Source organism: Caretta caretta, chromosome 8, assembly GCF_965140235.1.
Source record: "Caretta caretta isolate rCarCar2 chromosome 8, rCarCar1.hap1, whole genome shotgun sequence".
NCBI lineage: Eukaryota > Metazoa > Chordata > Testudines > Cheloniidae > Caretta > Caretta caretta.
Window position 1 is genome coordinate 15,423,812 of NC_134213.1, and position 24,389 is coordinate 15,448,200.

General features: G+C 47.8%; 2 long non-coding RNA genes across 4 annotated transcripts in view; both read left to right on the plus strand.

The window, feature by feature from the left end:
* Positions 1 to 4,468, plus strand: part of LOC142072954 (uncharacterized) — a 35,328-nt gene extending 30,860 nt beyond the window's left edge. Inside the window, exon 4 of one of the 2 annotated variants that reach the window (XR_012669578.1) lies at positions 3,324 to 4,468. This is a non-coding gene — a long non-coding RNA (uncharacterized LOC142072954). The remainder of the gene's footprint in view (positions 1 to 3,323) is intronic. The other variant, XR_012669579.1, reaches the window with a different exon arrangement.
* The window catches only part of LOC142072953 (uncharacterized), a 64,095-nt gene extending 50,058 nt beyond the window's left edge, over positions 1 to 14,037 (plus strand). Inside the window, exons 2-3 of one of the 2 annotated variants that reach the window (XR_012669576.1) lie at positions 9,901 to 11,609; positions 13,418 to 14,037. This is a non-coding gene — a long non-coding RNA (uncharacterized LOC142072953). The remainder of the gene's footprint in view (positions 1 to 9,900; positions 11,610 to 13,417) is intronic. The other variant, XR_012669577.1, reaches the window with a different exon arrangement.
* Positions 14,038 to 24,389: the final 10,352 nt, after the last annotated feature.

The following is a 24,389-nucleotide window of genomic DNA, read 5'->3' on the forward strand; positions in this document are numbered from 1 at the left end:
AGTCTCCCACCCCAGCAGCAGATATGTATGATACTGTGATGAAAGTGCACCCAGAGCTTTGGACTTTAACATTTTGCCCATCATATGTTCCTGCAAAGAATGAAAGTCTGATTCATCATTGCAGCTGTTTGAATCTGCTGAATTGGGATAAAGCAGCCTCCATGGAGCAGCTAGCTTTACTGGTCTGGGTCCTCAGGAGGTGGCTACACCCTTGGAAACACCCAGTGAACTGCATGGGTTCCTGGACTTGGCTCATGGTCTAACTCCTGCTGTTACTATCTTGGATGTCTTCTCACAGTCCCTTCCAGTCCTATCCTCCATTTCTGGGGTGAAACCAACCACACTTAGTGTTGGGAAATGCTTCCACAATGTAGGAGACATAAGATAACAGTGGTGCAGCAGTAAGGGGACCACCCCTTTCCCCAGTTTACCGGTGAGAGGTAGAGCTTGTCAGAAAATAGCAATTATTTTTCATAGGATTTTTGTGGGGGGAGGAGAATTATTTTCTTTCCTTTTCCACATGAAAATATTTTAGTTTTTTTGAAAACTAAAAATGTTTTGATTTTCAAAAAACTGTTTTTTGGAAAATAAACTTTGGGTTTCAGTAAAAATTTTCAATTTTTGAAAAGTGTTTTTGGTAAAAAAATGTTTCTCTTAGGAAAATGTCAAAAAGCAATTTCTCCACATTTTTTGTTTTGTTTTTCACAATAAGCCATTTTTCATCTAAATTAGTTTTGGATTAAAACATTTCCACCAAGATCTAGTTAGAGGAGTCCTGCCCCCAGCATGAGGATAAAGTATTTCTCCCATTAGACTGAATTGGCACAGCACTGAATTTCTTTTAGGTGATCTCTAATGGCAGACATGGCCAGTGCAAAGTTTCAGCTCCCAATGTGCCACTATCAGCAAAACAGAATGAATGAAATTGTTTCCATGCTGTTTTGCCTGCAGTAACCTGGGACTGAGTCCAAGAAACTGAGTCCTGGCTGTGAGATTTGATGCAGAGCAGGATTTACCCTTCTGTGCCACACACCTCTCAGATTGTCCCAACATCACTGCCTGCGAGTTTTGCGGGAAGTTGTTCTTTCTTTACCTACAAGGTTTTTATGGTGGCTGTCACTTTTTAATGTTGTTGAATGAATTTTCCTTCAGTTGAAGGGCGTGTTGTGTGTTAGAGTAACTGGGTCAGTGTGACCATTGCCAGGATAGCTTCAGGTTTTGCCTTGTTAACTGAAACAGAGCACGTTCATCCAAAGAGTGAGGCTGGGCTGGATAAAACAAACCCCCAAAACTGGTGCCAAACCCAAGAGTTGTGGAGGCTTACAGTAGGTTTATTCCCTCCCCCACGAACCTATTATTTGTCATTGTCATGTCCCTCTCCATATCTTGGTTCTGGTGAGGATAGAGAATGGAAATGCCAGAATACCCCGAGAGAGGTGGTTCTTGTGAGATTTCAGCTCAGTTTGTCAGCCTCAAGTTAAAAATTCAGCTAACCCTAGAAATTGGAGATGGTAAAGGTCTTGTGACATCTAGTACATCCTCTAGGCCAGTGCTGGATTGTTTCTTGCAGTGCATTTTACTGTGCAGTGTCTGGCTCAGTTTTAAATGTAAACTTCAGAGCTTTGCTTACCCAAGCTCAAATTTTGACCCTCTGGCATTTTGTCTGTTCTTATACAAAAAGATGGGGGAACTCTGAGTCTCAGAGGAAGCTCGGTATCCCACTGGTATGTCTCCTGAGTTGGCTCATGCCTTTGACAACCAGCAAGTCATAAGCTAACATTGGTGCAGCTGTAAGGGGACCAAGCCATCTTCCAAGTTGCTGGTGAGAGGTAGAGCTAGGTGTGCTGCTGGATTGCCATAAAGTCACGCCAGTACTTTACCTGTGCACCTTCTCTGCACAAGATGTTTTAACCTTAGATGTCCATTTGTCAATTCAACTCTCATGATAGCTAGAGATGGGCCAAAACTGGAACATTTTCTTGAAAAGCCTTCACACTCTGGTGGCTCAGAACCCCAAAAATGCCTGTTGTGGGATTTTGTTTTGTGAAACCAAACCTTGACCAGTGAGGTTTTGCAAAATCAAATCACAGCTCTGGAACTGAGTCTAAGAGTGAGCAGTTTGGGGTTTAGTGAAAGTGAGCAAAGTGCTTCTTCTCATTCACCTAACCTTTGTTATGCCAAAAGACCCCCTATTCAGGAGACTGCATACACATAAGACTTCCACACCAGTAAGTATTTTAAACTTCTGCACTGACTACAGTGTACTGTACAATGAACTGTAGGACACATTTTATTACTTCCACAAAGTGCCTGGGCATGTGGTTTGGCTGACTGTTGATGAGCACTTAATGTTGAACTGTTTTTACAACCTTAATTTTAGAGACCCATTGGCCATACCTTTCATATTTCTTTGGAATCACAGGCAGTTCTGTTTTCCCAATGACTCAGTTAATTTTGTCTCTGTAAAAGATTGGGAGCATGGTCACACCCAAAATTTGCTTTCCCCACACAAATATGTAAATAATACGGTCGTCTGTTCAAATTCCATTTTCCTTTTAGGGTCAAATTGTGCCCTCAGTCCCACTCATGAGATTCACACTGCAGGTAATATGAATCTCTTAATGTAATGTCCCATTGCCCACAGCCAGTTTGGTTTTCAGTACTATTCACATGTAGTAGCCCTCCCATTACTTCTGTATATGCTTTCTAAGCCTTTCTAATTTTGCAAGATTTGTCCCATCAAACACGCCTCCTTCCACCCCAGCATGTGTCCTAATATTAAAAGCACCAAAAAGACACCTTGCTTTACTGAATAGATAAAAAAAGACACAGGACTTTCTTTTCCTCAGTTGCTTGATACCAAACCCTCATGAGAACAAGGTTAGCATTAAATCCTAGAGGAAAGGCTTTGTTGCAGGAGGTTTACGCTTCTTTAACAGATGTCTGTGCAGTTGGCCCAGCAGCTGTTACAAAGCTGTTTAACCATTCTGAGGGGATAGTTAAGACATGTTTTGTCAGCCCTGTCTGTGGGTCTGTACTGTAGCTTCCTGGATTTACAGCAGAGTACTAGAGCTAATGCTAGGATTTTGGAACAAGCTGAAAGCATCTCTCTGGATATCTCCCAACTTGTTCTCCCACCACGGAACTCTTGTCCTATGCTATTGGGTTCTCATTGGTGAAGAAAAAATGTTTTAGTTTCCTAAAAGCACCAGACATCTCAAACAGAGCACATAGAGTTTAGGCAACTCAGCTAAGAATAAGGTGAGAGAAGCATCACTATTGTATACTGCTTTCCCCCTGATTTTTAATTCTTTTTTGTTTAGTTACAGCTCTTCATATCTGAGTCGTTCTCTTGCTATATTTCACACACCAGTTCTTTGAAGTATGAGACTTTTCTTATGCAGCAGAAGAGCTCCATGGCTTGGCTTTCTTCAGCAGAATTTAGAACTTTTGCTTCAAGAAAATGTGCTTCCATTGGTCAGCAGTCATCACAGGAGTGGATATGAAATGCTGAGTGACAAGGGAACTCTGACCTGTTCTGATTTCACTTCCACTGGGCTTACACCAGTGGAACTCTGTTGACATCAATGGAATTATTCCTGATTTGCACCCGAGTAAATGAGGACAGTAGGCCCATTGCATTTTTCTGCAGCCTGAAATTATTCTTTACTTGCTTAGTTTGGTCAATTAGGAATGCTCAGAACAGCATCAATCCACTTTAATATGCTGGTACTGAGATCTGAAAGGATCTGATTTGCTGGCCTGAATGTGGTTGGTGAATGTGTTTGTGAGACAGCAATGGCTGCTCAACACCTGGAGTTTCCTTTGAACTGGTCTCAGAGTAGCATCAGAATCTTGATATCTTTCCGAGAACAGACTGCTCCCAGCTGCAGCAAAAAGGACAATGACCTCTGTTGGAGGTGCAGTGCTTGAAAGATGGTGTTAGGCCCTACAAATGTTAGGTGTAGTGCACACCTCATTAATATTGTATTATATAGAGCATTTGGGCAGTTATGTGAACCAAGTTGTATTATGTCTTTCCCACAATGCTGTTCACTTCCACTCAGGCTCAGATAACACCCGTAACACTTTGTAACGCTGAAGTCAGCTTTGGCTCCAGCAGATTCAAAGGCAAGATGCATGAAAGGTGTGTCCTGTTACAGATTGGAATGCACCTCAATGGTCCAACTGGTACTTGGAATGCAGTATCCAAAACAAAAAATACGCTTGATACAAGAAAAGCAAGACCAAAAGTTGATTGGTCGATTTTAATCTTGGCTGACATGTAGTATGCTCTCTAACCATACTATAAATAGTTTAAGTGCATATTTTCAGCGCACACCTGTGTAAGGTGAACTGGGATGCTGCCAGAATTGCTTCTCAGAAGGACTGGTGAAGTATGAACTCTTTACTTTCTGTATTATGCTCCTTTGTCTTTGACAAATAAAAGTTGGCTAAGCTTGGTTAACTGGTCTCTCAAACATTCTTCATAACATCCCACAAATGTAGCCAAGCAATTGGCTATATCTTTAAGGAATAGGGGTGAAGTAATGTGGAACCCCATAGAGCTCTGTGTGAACTAGGTTGGGTTAGATCAGAGGCAGAGCACCTGTAAAAGAAAACTCACTGTGGGGGTGTGATGGGATGGACTAGGCCCAAAGGCCCCCTGCTGGAGGCCTCAGGGTTGTGCCACACCCATCCCAGGGAAGGAGCAGTGGAGAGGTCCTCCAAGCAGGCTAGAGTGGCTATAGGGGAAGCAGCCAATCAGGGCCCAGGAGGCCATATAAAAGGAGCTGCAGAGGAGTGCAGTACTTAGTTGCTTGGAGCAGGAGAAGAAAGGGCTGTAGGGCTGGCTGCCTGGAAGAGCAGCAGGGCTACAGATGGTTTGCTAACAGGAAGTGGGGGAGCATGGAGGGAGCTCTGGGCTGATTGCTGAGACTGAGCCTGGGGAGGGCTGCAGCCTGTATGAGGGCTGGATTACTAAAGACCAAAGCTCAGGGAGGGCTAGAGAGACACACCACCAAAGGGGTACTGAGATATGCCCCGGTGAACCATATACCCCAGAAGGGGTTTGTGTTGGTTAACATACAGATACGGTGACTTGGCCGGAGCACTGTGTCGCTGACAAAACTGCCTGAAAATCACTGAAAAGGGTCACTAGAACTAAAGAACGCAGGCATGCCCAACCAGAATGGGGCACTTATGAGAGTTGGGTGCCAACCCCATTACAGGGTGGGGGAAAATCTAGGGGCCTGCTCTGTAAGAAGTGTTGGCTATTCCAAAGTGGGTGAGGAGGCCTTTGTCCATTCGCCTCTGGTAGTGCAGTGTTCCCAGCACATCCAGATTAGTCTCAATGTTTTTTCCATGCAGGAGTCACAATGAAGGAGTGGTAACAGTGGCACTGTGTACCACATGTCAACAAACCACAGAAACATTTCAAAATTAACATGGCCCATGATCTGTGGAATAATTTTTAACATCTTCATATCTGAGTTGCAAAGATTTGAGCTCTGCAATGAGCATAAAGGATGAAGTGCAGGTTAGTGTTTTACATAGAAAAGGCTTCCGATTGTTTGAGCAGTAGTGAGATCAGGCTAGTGTACAAAATATTTATCCTCGGAGACAGATGGCCAGATCAACCTGACGTGGAAGCTGTTTGAAATCTGAACCCAGAGTTGGGTGTTGAATGTTGCATCTTAAGCCCATTTCTTCTCTTAAATGGTCACTTTTAGGGCATAAGCAAACCTTGAATGGTTTGGAGGCGTGGAATGGATATAGACATTAAAGATCAGAGGTTTATCTGAGCCCTCTCAGCATCTCTGGTCTGTAAAACAAGGCTTGACGTTTTGGGTATTTACTGACTATTTAGGCTGGAACTGGGACTAATGGGGGGTGGGGATAGTATTTCTTAATGGCTTTTCTGGTCAGGACCTGGAGATCAGCGGTGTGTCTCCAATGCACAGGTAAATAAGCAGCCCGACTTTCACAATAAGCCAAAAATCAAGCTCAGCCCATTTCAAAACAAGGCCAAAGCAAGCCAGTCCCTAAGAACCCCACACTATGTGACTAGATCCCCCGGCATGCAGTCTGGGACTGTGGTTGGCCTGCTGTGCACCCCTGACACTCTCCCCCTCCCTTGCCCCTGTTTGCCAGGAGCCAATAAAAAAAAAAAAGCAACAAGCTGCAACAAGCTACAAGCCAAAAACTAGCCAACAAGCAACTCACAAGCCAATTAAGCAAAAAACAAGCCCAATTTCTGCATTTTTTCTGTGGGTTTGGCATGTCTGCTCTAATGTTTCTCATTTTTGTGTCTCCATATAGGTTCAACGAAAGGTTAGTTGAGGTCTGGGGAAGGTTTGGATCAGTTTTATCCAAATCATTTCACCCATCCTTTGTGGAATATTTTGGGAAGCATTGTGTACGGAAGACCTAATTATTGTGGTTAAGATCAAAGTTATAGTATCAATTGAGTTTCTGGTACAGTCTGTCATGGACTACATCCTGCTCTTGGTGTGAAAGGATTCAATGATCTAACAGGCCATTTGCATTTGTAACTGAAGCTAATTTTTCTTTGGAAGATTCAGCAACATCAAGAAGAAGTGTGGCTTGTTTTTAAAAAACTTTTTGTTTCAAAATTTAGCTTCAGTAGGTAATTCCCAGTTTGAGAGAGTTATGGTCTAGTGGTTGGAACAGGAATGAGGAATGCCCAAGTTTTAATGTGTGACATTCCAGTTTTAGGACCAGACACTGTAACATAAATGTTTAAAATAATAACATGCATGTTGGCCAGTTGATCGCCTTTATTTAACACAAGGACTCTCAGGGAAAGTACAGACTTGAACTTCAGCTACTAGTATTTCACTCTGGGCTCCACAGTCATTCTAGTGGCCCAAGGATCAGCAAGCCTAGAGGTAGTGGGTAGTTCAGGAAGGATGGATTTAGCTTCTAGCAGGCAGAGATGAGAGGACATCATTAGTTTTCACTGCTTACTCGAACCACCTATTCTCTTGCTGTAGCAGCTGTACCATCTCCGAGGAGGGGTGAGTGTGTTCATTGTTGGGTTATGGTTAGTCAATTGATAATTAGTTGCATGTCAGTCTTTTCTGATTATATTTGGGATGGAGCATGGCTCAGACATCAAACATTGCTCCAGTCTTTGATGTAGGATTTTCCAAATGGGTCATTGTCTTGGTTGGTTTATTTTTTTTGGCCTATTAGCCCTGATAAAGTATCCTGTATCTCCACATCATTTTTGCATATTGTGTAGTTCATCGTGGACTGATCAGAGTTAAAACTATTCAGACTGTAAGCTCCTCGGAGCCGTGACTTGATCTATGTTTCCCAAAAAGTACTTTGCAGTAGGGCTGGCTGGAAAAAAAATTCTAATGGAGAAGTGAGTTTTAAAGTAAACGATTTTTTTTTTGGTGTGGAAACTTTTACTTTCCACTATTTTTTTTTAATTTTGTTGTTGGATTTTCTTCATTTTTTTTTTTCCGTTTTCAGCAAAGGAAATTTTTTTTTGTTAAAATTTTACACTGAAAATTGACAACAAACAAATTGATTTTGTTGAGGTCCCCCCCCCCCCCCCCCCAGCCAGCTCTGCCTGGCAAGCTTGCAAGTAACATAAACAGATAAGTAATAACAACAATGTAGAACTGTTTGCTTCTGGTGGATTCAAAGTTACTACTCTTCGGGGACGTACTATTTTTGTCCTTTTTGCTCCTACAACAGATTTGTAAGTGTGCTCTGGGCTCCTGAAGATGCACTTTTTTCTTAATTTGGGATGTTTATTCAAGCTTAGTGTTCTCTTCTGGCTGTGTGTACCGTTATCAGATTGGTAATGACCTGTAGAGACCAGAAATGTGAGCTAATGAGTCAGGCGATCTTGGTTGTGTTCCCAGTTCTACCACAGACTGACATGCTGTGTGACTTCAGCCAAGTTGCGGAACCCATCTGCACTTCAGTACCCATCCCGTCAGTATTAACTGGGACAATAATAGATACCTAATTCATGGTGTGTGGTGAAGGGAATGTGATAGTTCTGTGGTGGGTTGAAAGCAGAAGCTGAACTCTGCGCAGGCTGCCAATTGAAGGGCTCCCCGAGAGGCTTGTGGGAAAGGTGTGAGAAGCTAGAGAACCGCTCTGGTTGCCGAAGAGCTGCAGCAGCCTCAGTAGAAGGTTAGAGGTGGGAGTTCCTGCGATGTACAACTGCAAGAAACCGCCAGAGGTATTGAGAGGAAGGCTTCAGACAGCCCGATAGCGTGTTGCTTTCCTGCCAGATGAGGCTTCCTGTGAGGGAGTCGGGACCTAGGATATACCTTCCTCTCATAATGCGACATCCTGTCACACAGGCGCCTTCTGTTTGAAATGTGCTTTTGTACTGGTACTGTCTAGTAAAGAATTTGGGCAATTGCATCTGAGCAAGTCAGATGCAGTCAGAGGCCTGAATTTATCCCTGCACCAGGGCAGAGCTTGATTTAGGGTGGCACTTGCCTCCCCTAGCCTGGATCTGGTTCAGCCCTTGGCATTGGTTAAAGTAGCTCTCAGAGCGACTCTGACTTGTGCTCCGGCTGTGGCAGGTCATTAGGGCTGAGATATAGGCTCAGTCCCTCTGGCCCCTAGAATGGCTCCTACATCAGGGCCCCTACGGGCAGGGAGGGAGGGGTTGAAAAGCTGTCAGAGGCCCCTTATGTCAGCGGGACTGCCCCAGCTGGGATGGGGGTGCCAGTGTAGCTGCTCTCTGGCTCAGATCGTAAGAAAGTGAAGAATTCCCCCTAGTGGGTTCATGTTCCCCTTGACGCAGAAATGCATGGGCTTCGTGGCCTACATGGCTGTAGATGGAAGCGGTACTTGTAAAGCCAGGCTCTGGTGCTTCAGACCCCTTCCCCGCTCCATTTCTACCACACAACAAACTCTCCATTAATCACCTCATGACACTCCAAGCTGTTAGCCGGGACAAGCTTGGTGGGAAGCGGAGGAGATAGAGTCTGACGCCGCTGGCTGGTTTTTATTTACAAGCTGGACAGTGTGTGAAACACCTCCATTTCTTTTCTGTATCTGAAACCTTATCACAGGGAAAGCCCATCTGCTTTGACAGCAAAACCCACACTGGGATGGCGGGGGAGGGTGATGTCCCTAAATCCTGAGACACATAGGAAATGATATGCCTTGCTGGTTAACTAAATAAGTAAGGGTGGGATGGACAGGTTCTCAGGACATGGGGAGCTGTAGAAAGCTCTGGGAGCTGCTATCTGAATACTCGTGATCCTGCCCTATTGCTGGGAGTCATCGGCAGTTCAGACCACAGAGCTGCTCTCCCACAGACTTCAGCCTCCAGCTGGGGTTGGGAGAGGGAAGACTGTGTTGCTTTAGAAAACCTGTTCTCTGTAGTGCCATTAGCAAAGTGCTGGCCCCCACCTGAGTAGCCTGCCATCCAAAGCTATTCAGAACCAATCTGCAACATGCTCCTTGCTGTATATACTATACCATGGGATTTCTGATTTTTGGGGACAATAGTACTTGCTTCCCTCGGGGGGCTGGTTTCAGAATGAATTTATTAATCTTGGGGAGGCACTCAGCCCAGATCCTCAAAGGTATTTAGGTGCCTAACGTCCACTGATTTCACAGTTGTTGTAGGAATTGGAGAGATATAGAAGTACCTAGGCAGAAACATGAAACCTACCAAAGATGATTAATAAACCCAAAGCTCTCATCTACAGTACAGAAAACAAATGGGGCTGCCTCTGTACTGTACAGGGAGAACAGAAACCAGCATGTGAAGAAGCGAATGCATCATAACAGAGAGAGGAATAGCAAGAGTACTGTTTTCACTGGAGGAGCTGGAAACAATACAATATCCTGGGTGGCATTAGACACTAATTTTGTCTCATTTTCTTACAGTGCTCAGTACAAAATTCAAGTATCTCCAGAAGAGTAAACGGGAGGAGATGGAGGCCTGAGAATTTGCCCTCGTGGGACCAAGGATGCAGAGCACATTTGCAATGGAGCTGAATAATTCACAGTTTGGGAGCTGTAAGGGAAAATGTGACCCCCTTCTGCTCCTGTATTTCTAAACTCCCACATGTCAATCCTCTAGAACAACTCTTATGCCAGAAACTAGATGAACCAGTTTGGCTCAGGCTATCACTTGGATAACTACAATTAAAAAACAGATACAGAGGGCAAACAAACATCTGTTGGGGGCCTTATCTACAGAGGGCCCTCGACTTTGTCTTGGCAATTAGCACTCTGTGGTGAATTATAATCCCCACTAATTTATTAAATTTATTGCTTCAGACCTGGTAAAGATCCCATGTGTTTATTGTTGCCAGGACTTTGTGCCTTCTCCAGCCAAAGAATAACTAGGCTTCCATACTGTGCTGTGAATAAAAGATTTGACTGGAAACTGACAGGATAATGCCAGAGTGTCATGTGTTTGTTTAGGTTGCATGCTGTTGATTTCTGAACAACCTGGTATAGACCTCTGTAAGCAGCTAAATTACAACAGAGGTGAAAAAGTTTCTTCACTTTGGACCTTCTGACATCACTGGTTTTAACTCTGCTGGCATGCTTGTTCCTATGACTTTATTAACAGCCAAATCCTGATACATCAAAACCAACGTAAGAACTTCTTGTGACTTCAGGGTAATGCTGAATTTGGTTCTCTGGCACTGAGTGCTTAGGCCTGGTCTACACTACAAAGTCAGGTCAATGTAAGTCATCTTGCATCAGCCTCTTTGAGTATGTGTCTACACTCAAATTTGTCTCTGGCTGATGTAAGTGCCCCACTACAGCGACACAGTAAAAACACCTGCCCAAACTGTGGAGAGCCATGGTTGACCTCCTGAGGTCAATGCAGAGTGAGCGTAGCCACTGTATGACCTGTGTCGATTCCAACAACCTCCACCAGCTGTCCCAATGGACAGTGACCATCCTGGTTATATTTTTAATCTCCACTGCCTATGGGTCACAGAGACCGGAAACCGCACACCCCCATTTAACTCCCCCTGTGTGCTTTTGAAATGCCTCTTCCTGATTGCCCAGCTTGGCAAGCACACACAGCAGCTCACCTTTGTTACATGCAGTTGCCTTGCCTAGCTCCCTATGCCAGCTCCACGCGCACAGAGGTACAAGATACAGTCCTGCCTGGAGTAGACAAAAAGTATTGGATTTCCTAGGCACAGCTATGGACCAGCTGTAGAAACATGGACATCTACGAGCAGACTGCATAGGGGGTGCAGAGAAAGGGGTATGACAGGGATCAGCAGCAGTGCTGTGTGAACGTGAAGGAACTTTAACAGGGATATCACAAGGCCAGGGAGGCCTATGATGGATCTGGTGCTGCGCCACAGACCTACCGCTTCTACAAGGAACTGCATGCCATCCGTGGTGGAGACCTCACCAGCAACCCACAGACCACTGTGGATACCTCATGGGATCCCGAGACCCCAGCTGTGAATGGCGAGGAGGAGGATGGGATGGGGGAAACATGAGGATGGGATGGGGGAAACAGGCTGCTGTGAGCCAGGATCTGTTTGCAGCTCCACCAAAGTCTGGCAAGTCCTACCAAGCAAGCACAGATGAGCCTAATGAAGGGGAAGAGAACTCAGGTAAGTGTATACATACATTTTTTCCTTACAATGTTTAATTTTAAAGATGGTGCCGGGCCTGGCCCCAAGTTAACAAGACAAAGGTATCGACTTTTCATTGTTTTACTCATATAAGAAGAGGAGGAGGTAGAGTTGGCATCTGCTTTTCATTTCCTTGTTGGGTTAGGTGGAGGCAGGGGACATGCAGAGCACTTTGTATATGCATGTAGGGATGTCCCTTTTATCCTCCTGAGAGATACTCTACAATCCTCTTCCGTAAGTTTCTGATGATGGCAGCCTTATTTCTTCTGCCATGTGTGATGAGTTTAGCTGGCGGTAAACAGACTCGCATCATATGGGCCCAGGCAGCTTTGAATGCCAGCAGCAGCTGTGTTCTCTGTGCCTTTGTGACTCTCGGGAGTTGGATCTCGGCTAGAATCCCCACAGCCTGTGGAAAATTGCCAGTCAATACCCACTGCACTGCTGGGTGCCAAGGACAGGCTGTGCTCAGGCATAGGAGATGAGTGTCAGGGCCTGGCTTCACTTGCAGATGTAGAGTGCTTTGAGTTAAACCAGCCTTCGGAGAGCGCAGTAGGGAAAGCGCTGCAGTTTGTCCACACTGACAGCTTCAAGCACACTGACGTGGCCACATTTGTGGCACTTGTAGCAGCATTGGGAGCGATGCATTGTGGGCAGCTATCCCAGCAAGCAAGTGACTGAAACGTGCTTTTCAAGTGAGGTGGAGTGTGACAGGGAGTGTGTTGTGTATATGTGGGCGGAGAGAGAGTGGGGTTTTGGGGGCTGAGAGCATGTCGGCATGCTGTCTTGTAAGTTCAGACAGCAGCAGACCCCCTTCTCTTCCCCCCCCCCCGGTCTCTCTCTCTCACACACAACATTCCACACTAATGGTTTGCTTTGTCTCAGAGCAGATAAGCAGCCGGCTGTCAGAAATGGAGCTTTCAAAGGGCATATCCACATTTCTGCATTGATTCAAAAACAATGACGAGAGTGGCCACTTGACTTAAGGGGATTATGGGATGTTTCCAGAGGCTGATCAGAGTGCAGTAATGCAACACCTCATCCACACTGGTGCCGTGGCGCTCCAGTGGGGGCACAGCAAACGTTACTCCACTGCGCTGTAGCCGCAGAGTCAGAGCGCTCTATGTGCCTTGCCAGTGTGGACGGGTAGCGAGCTAGTGCGCCCGGGGCTCCTTTATTGCGCTGTAACTCGCAAGTGTAGCCAAGCCCCCAGTCATGACAGCAAAGCACAGCGGCAAGAGGGTTAGAGGAAAGACAGTTTTCCAGAACTGGTGTTCTTCGAGATGTGTTGCTCACGTCCATTCCATGACTTGCCCTCCTTCCCCACTGTTGGAGTGTCCGGCAAGCAGGAACTGAGGGTGGGGAGAGCCGGTGGCACCCCTTATCCTGTGCCATGTGGCCACCACTCCAGAGGGCGCCAGAGCCAGTCCCCTACGGATACTGCTGAGGGAAAAACTTCTGGCACTGATGCACGTGGCAAGCACACACACCTAATATGGAATGGACATGAACAACACATCTTGAAGGACACCAGTTACGGAAAAGGTAACTGTCTTTTTGTATAGCTTAAGGCCACATAAAATCCTTCCTCTCCTCCACCCCCCTGCCTCCCTGACAGGCTGTACTCACCAAGGATGGGACTGGAGAGCAGTGCTACGCAGAGGCACTCCAAAGCTGAAGTGTCGATAAGCATGGCTTATTAAAAGTGTGTATGGGAAGAGTTTTGAAACTTATCTTTCCCTTTCTCTTGTGACTGTAAATCCAGTGGCACATCTGTCTGTTTTTATCAGCAGCTTTTGGCAGGGTAGCCTTGAGAGGTGCCCCCTCCTTGCCAGCAGAACACCTGACCCTGAAGAGGAGGAGAAAGAAGAGAATGAGGGAGGACATGATTTGTGAGATCCTGCATGCCAGTGTTTCATCAGACCATGAACAAAGGGCTTGGAGAGCCACCGTGACCAACAGCATGGAAAAGGAAAGAGAGTACAAGAAAGAGGCCTCAGGAGTTGCAGCGGGAAATGTAGCTAATGTAGTAGGTCTTCTCAGGTAGCAAACTCAAGTGCTGCAGGCCCTGATTGACCTACCAGTCCAAAAATCCCAGACCTGCCCACCCTTTGCAGTCCTTGGAGAATTCCATGGTCACTGCTCCCTGCACCTCCTAATATACCACGTGGCTTTACAGGGCACATCCTTACCCCTTCCACTCCATGCCAGGGACAGTAAGGAAAACCACAGCTTTACATACACTGACCTGTGAGAACCATGACAGGTGTGTGTGTAGCCACACTGGACTATGCTTGTTTCCTCAACTGGACACACATGTTTACTTCCTTTTATAATTTTAAACTTTCACCCCATTAAGTTAAAAACTTGTGTAATAGGGTCTATGTGATTTTTGGCTTTTGCACATTGATTTTCTGCAGCGTTGTTTCTTTTTTTCCCACTCAACAAGGGTTTTTTGGAGAATTAAATTAACTCTATTAGAGCAGGTCTTCACTACCTGCTGGATCAGCGGGTAGTGATCAATCTATCAGGGATTGATTTATCGATAAAGATAAATCGATCCCCGAATGCGCTCCCCTTTGACTCCGGAACTCCAGCTCGCGAGAAGCGGAAGCGGAGTCAATGGGGGAGCAGCAGGTAAGTTGACCTAAGATATGCCAACTTCAGCTACACTATTCGAAGTTGTGTATCTTAGGTCGACCCCCCCCCTCCGGCCTCCCCACCTGTGTAGACTAGGGCAAAGTTCACAACAAACATTGCAGAATGCAGAGTTTGCAAAAAATGCAAAGCAGACAGTATTTGTAAATGCATGCCGAGCATCATAGAATTCATAACTACTGCAAAACACCCAGTCATATTCATAAATGTAAAGTAAGAACTACAAGCAACATGTAAAGCTCTAGGCCGGGGGTGGGTAAACTTTTTGGCCTGAGGGCCACACCTGGATATGGAAATTGTATGGCGGGCCATGAATGCTCACAAAATTGGGGTTGGGGGAGGAGAGAGTGAGGGCTCGGGCTGGGGGTGTGGGCTCTGGGATGGGGCCAGAAATGAGTTCAGGGTACAGGAGGGGGCCCTGCGCTGGGGCAGGAGGGGTGGGGCATGGGGGAGGTGAGGGCTCCAGTGGGGGTGTGGCTCTGGGGTGGGGCTGGGGATGAGAGGTTTGGGGTGCAGGAGGGTGCTCCGGGCTGGGACTGAGGGGTTTGGAGGCGGAGAGGGGGATCAGGGCTGGGGTAGGGGGTTGGGACACGGGGGAGGGGGTGAGGGCTCCGGCTGGGGTGCAGGCTCTGGGGTGAGGCTGGGGATGAGAGGTTTGGGGTGCAGGAGGGGTTTGGAGGGCAGGAGCGGGATCAGGGCTGGGTCAGGGGGTTGGGGCATGGTGAGAGGCTCAGGGGTGCAGGCTCCAGGCAGCACTTACCTCAAGCGGGTCCCAGAAGTAGCGGCATGTTTCCCTCCAGCTCCTACACGGAGGCGCAGCCAGGCATCTCTGCTGCATGCTGCCCTGTCCCCAGGCACTGCCCCTGCAGCTCCCATTGGCTGCAGTTTCTGGCCAGTGGGAGCTGTGGGGGCGGCGCTTGGGACAGGGGCAGCATGTGAAGCAGAGCTCTCTGGTTGCCCCTATGCATAGGAGCTGGAGGGGGGACATGGTGCTGCTTCCGAGAGCCGCACAGATTGGCCTCCGATCCTGCTTCCCAGCTGGAGCACCAGAGCAGGGCAAGCCCAGATCCTGCTCCCCAGTGGGAACTTGAGGGCCAGATTAAAATGGCTGGTGGGCCGGATGCGGACCCTGGGCCATAGTTTGCCCACCCCTGCTCTAGGCCCACAGACCACTACTATGGCTGACATTTAAAGTGCTGTTTCAAAGCTTCCTTCAACTTCATGTTTCCATTGTGGGGTCTTGTAATGAACCAGGAGTCTGGCTGTTCAAAGTCAGTCAACGGCTGCTTTGCATCTGCCCTCCACCCTGGTGGCAGCTTTTCCCCCTTGGCCTCATAGATATTATGCAGGACACAAGAGGCAGCGATAACCATTGGGATATTTTTCTGACTGAGCTCCGAACTAGTGAGTAGACACTGCCAACATCCCTTCAATCTACCAGAAGCACATTCAACTCTCATTCTGCACCTGCTGAGCTGGTAATTGAATCTTTCCTTGGTGCTGTCCAGGTAGCCAGTGTGTAGCTTCATGAGCAAGGGGTAGGCTGGATCCTCTAGCATCTTTATTGGCATTTCAATATCACCAGTGGTAATTCACTGGCCAGGAAAGAATGTGCCTACTTTCAGATTTCTGAACAGCCATGTATTCTTAAAGATATGGGTGTCATGCATCTTCCCTGACCAACCAACACTGATGTTGATGAAGGATCCCCAGTGATTCACCTACACATGCAAAACCATAGAAAGGTTCCTTTTCTGTTGTACTCTGTAGGCTGGTGCCAAAATAGAGAGCTGCATGCTGTCTGTCACCCCACCACTGTTCAGGAACGCCCATTGCTGCAAATCCACCCACTATGTCCTGCCCGTTGCCAAGTGTCACAGGCCTGCATAGCAGGACATAATTAATGTTTCTACGCACTTGTACAACAATGGCCCTACTGTGTATTTTCCAACTCTAAAATGATTTCTCATTGACCAGTAGCAATCTGGTATTGCAAGCTTCCAGAGTGTGATCGCCACTGGCTTCTCCATTGTTGATGCAGCTCTCATTCTGCTGTCCACGCACTGAAGGGCTCGGGTGAACTCCGTGCACAGATCCAGTCATATGGCCTTGCGCATCCCAAAGTTCTGCAGCCACTGTGCATTGTCCCAAACCTGCATTATGATATGATTCTGCCAGTCAGTACTTTTTTCTCAGGTCCAGAAGCAGCACTCCATCATCTGTAGCTGCTCTGTGAATGCCACCAACAATCTTGAATTGTTCTTCACTGTGTCCCTCAGCAAACTGTCCTCAAAGAAATTCTTGTGTTCCTGGTTATTGTACTTCCTGAAGGTCTTCAAATGCAGGGGAAGTGTGTGTTCTGTATTTGCAACATTCACGAGAACAGCATAGAGCTCTGCGGACTCTGTGCTTCAGCCAGAGATGGCAGAGACTGAGAAGTGTCATGCAAGTTTGCAGGGGGAGGCGTTTGAAAATTATGGGCTCTGGATGGCGTGATGGGATGGAGAAAGTTACCTGCTGGGAACTTGACCCTTAGCTCCCAGAGATCTCTGGGTGATTCATTACTATCCCACAACACATTGCAAAAATGGCCCATATGGCATTGCGCCAGATGGCAGAGCGTGGCACATTGGAATACGTTCCCATAGTGCATTGCACTTTGCATTGACACAAGCATGCCTGGTGAGTAGTCGCAGTGCTAACCCAAGCAGCCAGGTAACCGAGCGACATGCAGACTTTGGCGGCTGTATGTCGACGTAACTTTGTAGATATGTAGATACGACCTTCGGTAAGCGCTGGCAAAAGCAGTGGCACTTAGCAAGGCCTTTCCCTGCCCCAAACAAAGTAAAGATCTGTGCTCAATTAAATGTTCCCACGTTCGTTCTTCTAGGGAGTGGCGTTTGCCTTCCGTGATCCACCCTGTTAACGAGACACCTGGCTGTTGAGTGAATGCAAATTATAGAAAGAAGAGCTCCCCATAGTGACCTTAGGTAATTAGTATAGATGTAAATATAACTGGCCAGATCCTCATAACATGCAAATTGATGCAGCTCCTTTAACTGTAGTGGAGCTATGTTAATATACGCCATCTGAGGATCTAGCTCAGCGGTCGGCAACCTATGGCACACATGCCAAAGACAGCACACGAGCCCATTTTTAATGGCACAGGGTGCCGGCAGGCAGCAGGGTGCCATTAACAATCCAGCCCTGCCCTGCCTGCTTTTCTCTGCTCCCCGCCCCCTCCCGCGGGGGCAGAGGGCAAGGCGCAGAAGCTTGGTCCTGCCAGCTCCCCTGCCTCTTCCTGCAGTGTGCTGGGTCCCTGCCCCTCCTCCTCCTCCTCTCCCTCCCTGTCCCTGCCCCTGCCGGCTGATCAGCTGATGGCCCCTGGGAGAGAGGAGCAGAGTCAGCCTGCTCGCTGCTCCTAGCGGAGGCAGAGAAGAAGCGGGGCCTGGGCCTTGGGGAAGCGGGGCATATCCCCTCCAGCCCCCTGCCGTGAGCACCCCACGACCCCAGCCCACACCCCCAGCCCTCTGCCCTGACCCCCCCTCACATACACCCAGCCCTTTGCCCTGAGCCCTGCAGCCCCGCACACCCCAAGGCCCCTGCCCTGAGCCCTGTACCCCCCTCACATACACCCAGCCCTCTGCTTGGCTCCTCCACCCCCCCTACGAACCCAGCCCTGACCCGGCACCCCCACACATACCCAGCCCCTCCACCCCCCACATCCCCATCCCCACCCTGAGCACCAAATGGGAGCTCGTGCACCTGCCCCCCACATTCCCACCTGCACCCCTCCCACCAAATGGGAGCTGCCCAGGTAAGCACTCCATACCCAAACCTCCTGCCCCAACCCTGAGCCCCCTCCCTCATTCTAGCTCCTGGCCAGACCCTACACCCTAACCCCCAGCCTGCTCCTTCACCCCCAGCCCTGTGCTCAGTGCACTCCCACCCTCAGCTCAGTGCAGAGAGAGAGGAAGAGAATGGCCAGAACTAGGGAAAAGGTAAGTAGGGCCGGGACCTCAGACCGGCAGTGGGTTGAGTGGGTCCGGCAGCCGGGACCCCGGCTGGCAGGAGCTGGCAGATGGAACCCCTGAGCAGCAGTGGGCTGAGCCGCTCAGCCCGCTGCCAGTCTGCGGTTCTGGCTGCCGGCCCCTTGCCAGCCAGGATCCCGGCCCTAGGCCCCACTCAGCCTGCTGCCGGCCTAGATGAACAGAACCCCAGGCTGGCAGTGGGCTGGCGGCGTAAGATCAACATTTTAATTTAATTTTTAAATGAAGCTTCTTAAACATTTTGAAAACCTGTTTATTTTACAATACAACAATAGTTTAGTTATATAATATATAGATTTATAGAGAGACCTTCTAAAAACATTAAAATGTATTACCGGCACGTGAAACCTTAAATTAAAGTGAATAAATGAAGACTCAGCACACCACTTCTGAAAGGTTGCCGACCCCTGATCTAGCTCATAATGGTACCCCTGATCTAGCTCATAATGGTAACAGTAGCCACAGTGGCCCTGACCTGTTTGGTATGACTAGGCCTAGGAAATAAAGTTAATGCTCATACAAGCACTCCTTTGTCAGTGTGTGCTCATCTCTGTGTATGTCTTTCACTGTCACTAGATTATGAGATCACTACAATCCCAGGTATAGACCACACAGGGGTAAAACCTTGGGGGATCATCACTCCCACAAGACCTTAACCACTGAGAGAAATGTTAGGGCACACAGAACAACCTGAGAGACTTCCAACACCTCACTGCTGCCATCAAAGCTTAATGAAGCCTTTTAGCGCTTCCACTGAGGGCCAGGTCTTCAGGTGGTGTCAATCACCTCCAGTTTATACCAGCTAAGGCTACAGCCCAGACGGAGCTTAGCAGGGATATGGAAAAGCCCTAAAACGCCCTGGCAATAATATGTTTGCAAAGCTCCATACAGACTCCTGCTCCTTTTCTGAGTTTCCTTTCCTGAGTTTCCTTTCCTAGTGATCACTTGTGTATTTTTGTGTAACAAGGTGAAAGGCTGGTTGAAAGGACGCCTTTTTATCCCATTTGGGTGACAGCCTGTTAAAGTGGGTCCCTAGCTCACCCCGGTTCTGTTCAGTTGTTTCCCTTGCGAGGGTTCTGGAGCAGAACAGATTGAAGCATGAACAATTGAAGTGGATTTGGGAATATGGGGATTTGTAAAACATTGATTCTCATCTTTTTGTTTTTAACGTGAAATGTGTTCTGGAAAACCATGCAAGCTGTTTTAGATCCTAAATTGTTAATAGAATGAGTATGAAATTCCTTACTAATATTCTCATCCTTTGAATTTATATAACGCTTACCCACTGGATCCCAAGGTTATTACAAACAATGATGATTTACTCCTCACAAACATCTAGTGATTTAAGGAAGTATGATCCCCAATTGACAATGGGGGACGCTGCGATCACATAGGAACTCTGCGCCAGGACTGGTGATGAAACCCAAATCTGAAGCTTAGGCTGTACCAGAGCGCTTACAGATGCACCTGATGATGCAGCTGCACTGATGTAAATTCTCCGGTGGAGCCATTCTAAACCGACGGGAGAGAGCTTTCCTGTCAACAATTAATCCACCCCCCAACGAGTGACGGCAGCTATGTCAGTAGGAGAAGCCTAGGTCAGTGTAACTTATGTCTCTCAGGGTGACTTATTCACACCCCTGAGCGACATACGTTATACCGACATAAGTGGTAGTGTAGACATAGCCCTAATTCTGAGCTTTAACCAATAAGACTATGCTTCCTCATAATTAGCTAATGTTTGCGAAGCACTTGGTCGATGAAAACTGCTATATGAGTGTATAAAAATATGACAGTTCCATTTTAAAGGTGAAACTAGACGTGCTAATTAGAATTGGACAACAAATTCCACAATTTTTTTCCGCATGTTTTCATTGAAGTTTTGAACTCTTCAAATACTTTCTGACCATCTGTCATGTTAAAACTGCTGGGGATGGATTTATTCATCCCTTGCACATTAGATTCATTCACATTATCTGAGAGCTCCCCTGGATTTAAATAATACATAGCAAGGAATGAAAGGCCTAACTAACAAGCTGTGAACCTGGTGGGAGATTATATTTCAATCTGCATTAAAGTGCACCTTTGAGCCTTTCACTACTTCTTTTCTGTAATGTAATAAGCTCAAATAAAATGACACGACTGATGATGAGAGAGGTTGTGGCTTTGGAGATGTACGCTTCATGTTTGTGGTTAGCATTTCCCAGGCTGCTCAAAGGTGAACGTAAGTTCAGTGATGTTGTCACTTCTTTGGTAGATTTTGCTAACGCCTTTAAATGGCTGGTAAACGGGTGTAAGAAAGGGGCCTGCAGTGGTTGGAGGATCTGTGTAATGGAAGACTGTAGGGATAGGAGGGCACAAAAAGTTGGCCAAGCCAGTGTTTTCCAAACAGTGGGTTGCTGGAAGGTTCTAAAAGGAACCCGGTCCCAGTGCAGAGGGGAGGCCACGGGACGCTGGATCTAGGGTGAGCCACCCCTTCCTCATGACAGAGAGGCAGCTGGGCCAAATTCCAATGAATAGCATTGCAATCTGGTGCATGGGGGTCACAGCCCCACTCCAGTTTGGCCACTCACTCAATTGGGCACAGGGGACAGCTAGGCCAAACCTGTGAGGCACTGTGATCCTGTGCAGCAGGTCAGAACACCCGAGGCAGGGAATCAGGCCCAGCACTGCAGAACAGTAGCCATTGATGTGAGGTGAGTGTGGGGCGGGTTTGCTCTCCAGCCCACCCACCACTGGGACTCCCCTCCACACCAGGCTGGGATCAGAGTTGTCATGCCAAGGCCGAGGGTACTGCTGCAGGGACCAGTGGAGAGGCAAATGAAGGATGCTGGCCTATGATTTTGCCCCTCCCACAAATTTGAACCTTAGATGGGTTGCAGAAAAAGACAAAATGCAGTTGGTGGGTGATTTTAGGCCACTGAGTCTCAAATTTTTTACTAAGTTTTAACCTGCCTTAGAGCCTGTCTCTGTATTGGTGGTGGATTTAGTTCTAAACGATCGCAGTAGACATCCAAAATCCCTGGACATTCTGACTGTTGCTGTTGCAGTAGACTGAAAATAATTGCTATGGATTAGTTGTGCAGCAGTGACATTTCCAGTCACTTAGGTTTTTCCCTTTATCTTGGGGCTGACTAGAGGATGTCAGTGTGACCAGGTCTAGTCAGCCCCAGGATACTACTGATGCCGGTTTCTTCACCCCGATGTGCATCTCCCGTGGAGACTCGTAGGTAGGTCAGTCTCTGTGCCCATTTGGACCTCTCACCTTTCTTCTGAGGCAAACAGCAAGGGTGCTAACCAAGGCTATTTGTGATGGCAGCTTCTGTGCTGTGAACAGACTGAACTGCAGTGAACAAATCATTTCATGCAGTCAGAGCTATTGGACGGTAATTATTTTCTTTCTCTGCTGACTTGAGGTGGAGTTGAATCGGTAAAGTAGAGATCAACATCTCTGTCTCTCATTTCCAATCCTCTGACCCATGCAGCCCTCTCTGTTATTTTAACTATTGCTTTTAAAAATACAAAGTGTATTTCCTTCCTCCCCTCTCTCCCCCGCATGCCTCTCAGAACTGGCCAAACCATTTTACTCAAGTTTCACAAACATACACACAAAATCACCATTGGGCTGATTGAACCCATTTAAAATTACCATGAAAGGAATGTTTAGGATGAAATGGCCTTCTCCACATTCATTAGTACATTTAAGAATATTAATCTCCTTGACCTTGGACAGGAAGGATAGAAAGAGAAGTTTCCCAGAGATCATGATAGGACAGGGGTGGGCAAATGTTTTGGCCTGAGAGCAACATCGGGGTTCTGAAACTGTATGGAGAGCCGGGTAGGGAAGGCTGTGCCCCCCCAAACAGCCTGGCCCCGCCCCCTATCTGCCCCGTCCCACTTCCCCGCCCCCTGACTGCCCCCCTCAGAACTCCCGACCCATTCAACACGCCCTACTTTTTGTCCCCTGACTGCCCCTTCCCAGGACCCCACACGGTTAACCACCCCCCAGGACCTCAGCCCCTATCCAGCCCCCCCTGCTCCCTGTTCCTTGACTGCTCTGACCCCATCCATACCCCCGCCCCATGACAGGTCCCCTGGGACTCCCACGCCTAACCAACCCCCCCTCCTCGTTGTCCCCTGACCGCCCCCTCCCGGGACCTTCCGCCCCTAACCACCCCCCTGGGACTCCACCCCATATCCAACCGCCCCCTGTCCACTGACTGCCCCGACCCCTATCTAGTATCCACACCCCCGCCCCCTGACAGACCTCCCGGGACTCCCACGCCTATCCAACCGCCCCCTGCTCCCTGAGAAGATGTTGCCTGAGAAGAGGAATAACGGCTTAAAAATATAACACCACCATGTCCATCACCACACAGTGCTGTGGGCTCCCCAGTGCTATTGGGCTGCTCCCTGGCTTTGGCAGGACCTGACTCCAATTTTACACCAGTAGGAATCAGGCAATAGCTGTTCTGAAGTCAGCAGAGCTACACTGATGTCAAATTTGGCTAAGAAACATCAGAATCAGGCCCAGGGACTTCTACTTTCCCAAGAATGGTGGTCGCTTCAGTTCTCTTTTCCTGGCACTGGGTGTTTCAGCTCATCCCCTCTCTCTCACTCGCTTGCTTGTCACTTGCTTCCTGATCACTGGACTGAAGTGCATTTCAGTATTTTTAACTGCAGTCCTTCCATTCTTAGTTAAGCTCCATCACAGCTTCAGGTGGGCAGTTTATTTTTGATAAGGGCTATAGCAGCTGTACAAACGTTAGACCAAGGGAGATAGTTACACCAGGATATTGGCAGTTGTGTCTCTCCAGCAAGGCAAATAAAATCCCACCTTGCTCCCTACGCAGCCAGGCTCCACTCCCCCACGTTTGTGCTCTGTCTCTGCTGTCAGTACCCTCTCTCTGCTCTTTCTGTTCTGCCTCTGAGGCTCTTGTGTCTCTCCTCCCACCCTCCATTTAAAGTTAGGCAGTGATGGCTCCTCCCACCCCAAACAGCCACTACAAACTGTAAGTCCCAGAGCATTAGAAAACTGTTCAGAGACTGGCAATAAAGTTAATTGGGAGCTATGCCTTTGATTATACTATTGCAGCATCACCTTCTCTGCCTCTTCTTGCTCAAGCACATGGGTTGTCAGATGGTTTCAGTTATACTGGTCTACAATACACAATTGTCAGCTTGATTTTCCATACATGAAGGTGCCAAATAATTCAGCTAAAAAGGTCTCTAAGGTGCCACAGTACTCCTTGTTGTTGTTTTTTGCTGATACAGACTAACACGGCTACCAATCTGAAACCTGTCACCAAATAATTCAGGAATACAGTGCTGCTGAACACAAGGAAAATGTGTGTCTTGACTTGGACTCATTGCATTTGCTAGATCTGAGTATCCTTTCACTGCGAACACTTCCACTGACTGGTAAGAAACTGAGAGGTTGGACTGAAAGCTGTTTGGGATACAGACCACATCCAACCTTGTGTTTGTCCAGCACCTAACACAATGGGGCCTTAATTCTGGTCAGGGCCTTTGGGCACTACCTTAATATAAATATTAAAAAATAATTAGAAGAAAGAGTTTGTCTGGTTGTTCCCAAGCAGTCCCTTTCTGGGCACTACCATAGATGAACCCATGTCAATATAAGGGGACTGTTGCCCCCTTACTAACAATCAGTGGGGGTGTTTTAGTTGCTAGCTCCCTGTACTAAAAGGGGGGTCGATGGGAAATCAGGACCCTGAGACTGACAGTCCCCAGGAACAATGGGGAGAGGCCAATGCTCCAGGTCAGCCTGAATGACAGGGCAGGCAGGCTAATCAGGGAGTCAGGAGGCCATGGAGGTCCATGTGAGCTGGACTTGCCTGGGTCAGACAGAGGGGGGCCGAGCTAAGGAGAAAGCAGGGGCCCTAGCTGAGCTGGGGGGCAGAGCTGTGCCAGATCCAGAGGGACCAGAAAAGCAGCCCAGAGAGAGCAGACCCTGTGCTGGGAGCAGAGCTGCAGCCCCAAAGCCAGAGGCACAGCCCAGGGAGAGCAGACTTGCCCTGGGAGCAGAGCTGCA